The sequence below is a fragment of the Octodon degus genome, unplaced genomic scaffold (assembly GCF_000260255.1).
Source record: "Octodon degus isolate 3935 unplaced genomic scaffold, OctDeg1.0 scaffold00379, whole genome shotgun sequence".
In the NCBI taxonomy this organism is placed as follows: domain Eukaryota; kingdom Metazoa; phylum Chordata; class Mammalia; order Rodentia; family Octodontidae; genus Octodon; species Octodon degus.
Window position 1 is genome coordinate 539,167 of NW_004524955.1, and position 6,000 is coordinate 545,166.

Sequence of the window (6,000 nt, forward strand, 5' to 3'; positions counted from 1 at the left end):
CTTAATGCTAGGGCCATGGGTTCAATCCCCAGCGCCACAAAAGAAAGCAAAGCAACACATACACGCACACACCTGCATGCGCACATGCACACGCACGCACACGCACACACAGAGGCAGAATTTATAGCTCCCGTAAAACACCTCACAAAGTTGGAAGAAAGGGATGGGGTGTTTCAGCCAGAACTACAGAACTACAGGCCCGCTGCACAGAAAAGGTACGCAGGACAGCACATCAGGGACAGTATCCCACAGCAAAAGAAGCGCAAGGACAAGCCTCTCTCTTACAATGGCAGAGGGCTTGGCAAGCTCAGGACTGGCTTATGCAGTGAGCCAGGAGACGAAGAGGAAACAGAAAGGGCCAATAAGCAGATGGAGAAACGGTCCGGCACAGTGTCACAGGACAATAATCTCAACTACTCAGGATGCTAAGGCAGGAGGATTTCACCCTTAAAGCTAGCTTAGTAGCTTAGCAACACGTTACACTAAGGCAAGGGGTGTCGATACGAGGACCAGTGTCTCTGGGATCTCCAGTACCAGGAGAAACAAAGCAGATCAAGTAGCAGAGCCTGTGGACCACGTTGGGAGGCTGGGGGTGGGGCTTTTTCTACATGCGGGAGCCCTAGAAGGGGGGAACAATGGATGTATTAGAGCTAGGCGGTTCTAGGTCTTGGGACAGAGTAACAACAAGCATTCACGTGCAAGGATGGGAAACAGCTTCTATATACCCACACATAACTGAGCAAGTCAATTTTAGATGGCCCTGAAGCCCTTCAGAGCACAAGAAACAGAGTAAACAGACCAAAGATATGCAGGTCAACTTTAGATGGACCATCTTTAGTAAAGCCTCTTTACCCTACAGAAATTAGAGCGAGTCGGAAACAAAGTGAGGGGCCGGTAGGAAGCTAACACATCCCGGGTTCCGGCCCTAATCGGGGAGTCACCAGGGTAACGGCGAGGAAGTAACCTGGGCCTGGCGTCCGAGGGGCCCGCACACCACGCCCCGCGGGCACTCCCGTCTGGGCAGGCCCCGCTCCGCTCGTCCTAAACCGAGAGGCACGTTCCTCGCCTAGCGGCTACCTCTCCCGCCCCCGCGCCGCGCCCACTCCTAGCCGACCGCGCCCACCCCGGGCTGGGCAGACGCGGGGCGCTCGAGGCTGACGGCTGCGGGGCCCCGCCGGGCAGGGACCGGACCCCAGGGACGCATCGGGGCTGCGGTCGGGAGCTCCCCGGTCCGGTCCTGCGGGCCTGGAGGCCGCGGGCCCGGGGGCGATCCCACCGGGCTCGGACGCGCCGTCCACCCACCGCCGCCGCCGCGGGCCCGCACCACTCGGATCCACCTGTCCCTCCCCGCACGCACCCGACACCGGAAGCACAAGACCGCGGGGCAGCTCGGCTTCCACGCCCCCTTCCGGTGACGTCAGCCGTAAGGCGCACCGCCTTCCCGCGGCCTTCTGGGTAATGTAGTTCCAACTTCCACTGTTCCAAAACGGCCAACACTCCCCTGACCAGTACTGATCGGCCTGGTAAGGGTGTCCCAAGGCTGCGACGGAGGACAAGGACACATGGCTTGTGCTCTAGGGAATGTGTTGTTTCAAATGCGCTTCAGGGCGTAAGCAAGCGAATTCTATCGTAAATAACAAATGTTCACATTACTGGGCGCCTCAACACCCCCCAACACACACACACACACACACACACACGCACACACACAGGCTGTTTGCACCTTCCCAGATGGCATCAGTGCGGTAGACTGGCCCTGCCCAAGGTCCTTTCCTGCTCACCCACGACTGATGCGGAGACACTGCGAACCACCACCGGGAGGCTCTCCTGTCTTTTCGCTCCGAATGCATCCTAACTCGTAATACAGGCAGCATGTCTGGGTCCCCCTCTGGGGTCCTCACCTGATCCTCTCCCCACTCTCTGTTCTGGGGCTGGAGGGGCTCAGGACCTTTTGAGCTTTCAGGTATGTCTCTGAATATATTTTCTAGCTATGCTCCTTAAAGACCAGCAAGGACACCCTCGTATCACAAAACGTCATGATAGTCACTTGGATAAAAAGTACATTCAATTATACCCATGAACTAAAATGCTTTCGATGCTCTTCAAATACCAGCCTGACCTCAACCATTGGTATTGTGAGTTTCACTTTTGTCCGTCAGGATGGAGAGAAAAATGGTCCACCCCAGGCCATCACAGGGAGGCTGAGGAAGAAATGTGCAGTGCCCTTGAAACAGGAAGAAAAACAGGAAGAAAAAGGTTGAAAACACTGTTTCTAATACATTTCTGGAGAAGTGTATGATGCTTCTCAAGGTTAGGTATGGAATATAAAGGATGGATTTAGTTTAGATAAAATGAGATAATTGGCATATAATTTAAGCTTTTGTCATTATCCAAATGTACATATGTAGATATATACAGATATTCTGCCCTTTCTTTTATATTTTAACAAAATCTATTTCCCATGCTTTTGCAATTTTCTCATCAGTAATGCGTATACTATTTTTATATTTTTCACTGTGTTAGCTTTCCATTATACTTACAATACAGCTAAGAAATGCACATTAAAGAAGGAAAGGTTTATTGGGGCTCATAGTTTCAGAGGTCTTAGGCTATGATCCAGGCACTACTTTACTTAGGCTTGAATTGAGGCAGAACATTATAGCAGATGGATTGTGTGGGAGAGAAAGCTGTTTACATCATGGCACCAAGGGAGGAAGATGGTGAAAACATTTAGTCCCCAAGGGAATGCCCCCAAGACACACTCTCTTCAACTAAGTCCCACCACCTAAGTTTTCAGCCCTTACTAGTAATCCTCCCAATCATAATACACCAATGGACAAATCCATTAATGGGATTGGATTCCTGTTGATTCCATCACTTCATCAAAACCCACTTCTGAACACTACAGTCCTGGGAATTAAGCCTTCAACCTATGACATTCTCACAGTCCAATTCAAAACTGTAGCTAAGAAGATCTTCCTAAGAGACCTAGAACAGCAAAAGCAACTTGGGGCAACAAAGGCAAGTCAGACAGCATCACAATCCCTGGCCCAAAATTATAATACAAAGCTACTGTGATTAAATCAATATGGTATCAGGGGGAAAAAACCAAGGATCAGTGGAACAGATGAGAAGATAAAGACACATCCCCAAACACACTGATCCACCTTATCTTTGACAAAGAGGCCAAACATGTTCACTAGAAAAAAGATCACCTGTTTTTAATAAATGGTGCTGGAAAAACTAGCTTTCTGCATGCTGAAGATTAAAACTAGGCCCATCTCTATCACCTTGCAGCAAACTAACATCAAAATAGATCAAAGATCTAAATATTAAAACAGAAGCACTAAAGCTACTGGAGGAGAAAATATGTAGAAATGTTGAAGACATAGGTGTGGGGAGAAAACTCATGAATAAGGCCCAGACTGTATGGAAATACTACAGATAATCAACAAATGGGATCTCAGCTTATTAGAAAGCTTTTGCACAACAAGAAGAGATCGCCAGCAGGGCCTGCAATTTAGCTGAGTGGGACAACATCTGTGCAGCAAGCATGAAGTTATAAGTTTGATTCCCAGTACAAAAAAAAAAATCACTGACAAAATGAAAATACAACCCATAGTGTGGGAAAAACAACAGCCAGTTTTCTACTTTCTGAATGTAAAAATAAAGGCTCTACAGTCCTTGGGCTCTTCCTTCTCTCCAGAGATAAGGCTCCCACCTGACCTCAGTTTTCCTCTGTCTTTGTCTCTAAATTTTCTCACTGATTTTCCCGGGCTCATCAAGATCCCCAGTGGTTCTCAGCACCATTGCTTTGACAAAATCCTCGACATACACAGCTTGTAAGGAGGAAAGACGCTTTGGTTCATGGCTTCAGAGGCGTCGTCCGTGGTTGGCAGGCTCCATTGCTTTCAGGCCTGTGGCAAAGCTGAGGCATCATGGTAAAAGTGCATGCTGGAGAAGAGCTGGCCACCTCTCAGCAGCAGGAGCCACAGAGAGAAGGAGGAAGGGGCAGGGACGGGTACAGGCCCCAAAGCCATGCCCCCATGATTCACCCAGCTCAACTGGGCCCCACATCCCACACCTCCATCATCTGCAAACAGCCTATCAAATCACAGAGCCATCAGTGCATTAATTCTCAAGTCCAGCGCCCTTACGATTCCATCACGTCCCCAAAGCACCATCTGTGAACGTCGCAACACTGGAGATCAAGTTTCTAATGCAAGAGTCTTTAGGAGATATTTCATATTCAATCGATCACAGTGAGGAAAGAAAAGACTAGTCACTTCGTTTAGGAGAAATTATCTATATAATAAATTTACTTATCTCATTGAAATCACAAAATAGAATCAATGAGGAGTAGGAAGGGGGAAGGTGTGGAGGAACACCAGTTGAATTGAGCTTTGAAGGAGTTCAATGTTTAAACTGAGACTGAGGAGACAGTGCTCCTTACTACAGCCTGGATGGGGGTAACTTTCATAGAATAATAATTGAATTGAGATGAGAAAATGAGAAGGATGTAGCTATAGGTGAGAATCACGTTTAAAATATGGTTCAAAAAGTTAGAGCAATGTCAGAGATGCAGGAAGAAAAAATACTGGGCCTTTGGAGTAACAGGAAGGAGGACAAAAGAGGAGAGAGAATGGCGAAAGGAAGCAGAAAATCCAGTATCAGTCCAGAAGGGAGACTGTGCACTGAGGAGTTACAAGGAAGCTTCCATTACACTACTGCACTGTAGAGCCCACAGGCTCACGCCACCAGGCAGAGTCAGGCTTGAGTTCAGTGTAAATACGGTTTGCAGCAGGATTAGTACAAAGCTGATGGCACGTGATTGGTTACATGAAATACAAGAATTATGTGTATGTTTTGTTTGTCTTTTTTTTGAACCCGGGATTGAACTCAGGCCCTTGCGCTTGCCAGAGAAGTGCTTATTCTACTGAGCCATCTCCCCAGCCCCCAAAGGGGGATCACATCCTTGATTTTTTTTTTTTTTTTTTTTGCCACAAGATGTGTTTTATTTTCATTTAACATACAAATAATTTTCTATAATATCCCAAGGCAAACCGGAGAATTTGGCAGTCCGATTGGGGGGGTCCCCTCAGAGACCCACAGGCCGGTGGCATCGGCGCAGAGTGCCCGGGTTCACAGTGCAGCTTGTGGCTCGTGTCCGTCTTGCAAGTGGCTCTTCCTCCACATCATGACTGGGGGGTCTCGGAGATGACGGGGGCGGGGAATTGTCTGGGCTCTTAGGAAATCTCACTCCGCTTTTGCTGCTCAATGGTCTCTTTGGTCGGCAGGGTGTTCTTCTCCTGCGTCTCCGTCTTCTTCAGCTTGGCCTTATCGAAGCTGGCGATTTCCCTCATGTCTGGTTTGTCTGCCATTTTCTTAAAACAATCCAAAAGTGTTTCGCTCCGAGCCCGAGCTCCTGGTGCTCCCACTCGCGTTGCTGCAGCAAGAGACCCACATCCTTGATTTTCAAGTAGCCACCAGATGCCTTGTCTTCAGACTCACTAATGCCTAACTTCCTGCCTAACATCAGTAGCGGTACAATCAATATCTTTCATTTTAGCCAACCTACTGGCATGCAGTGATAGCTCATACTACCTTCAATCTTCATTTTCCTAAGGACTAATGACGTTGAGCAAAATCATGCTCATTTGCAACTAGTTTACTCTGTGAAATTATCAGCTCAAATCTTTAACAATTTTTGAGCTACTATCACAGTCTTGAATTTTGAGATTCACTAATACAGTCTTTGCACAAGTCTTCACCCAGGATGTGGACTGGAAAATACTTTTGCTCAGTGTTTGGCTTCCCTGTCACTGTACTCAAAGATTCTTTTGACACACATAGGATCTCAATTTAGAGAAAGTCAAAAGTATCAACTTTTCTATTAGTCTAACTTTTGATGTTGTATCTAGACATATCTACTTATTGTGATCACAGATATTTTTTTCTTCAGAAGTTGTGCTTTCTGAAATATTTGCTCTTGCGACATGA

General features: G+C 47.4%; 1 pseudogene; it reads right to left on the bottom strand.

Annotated features, from left to right (window-relative positions):
- Window positions 1–5,140: 5,140 nt before the first annotated feature.
- Window positions 5,141–5,381, bottom strand: LOC101574781 (annotated as a pseudogene).
- Window positions 5,382–6,000: the final 619 nt, after the last annotated feature.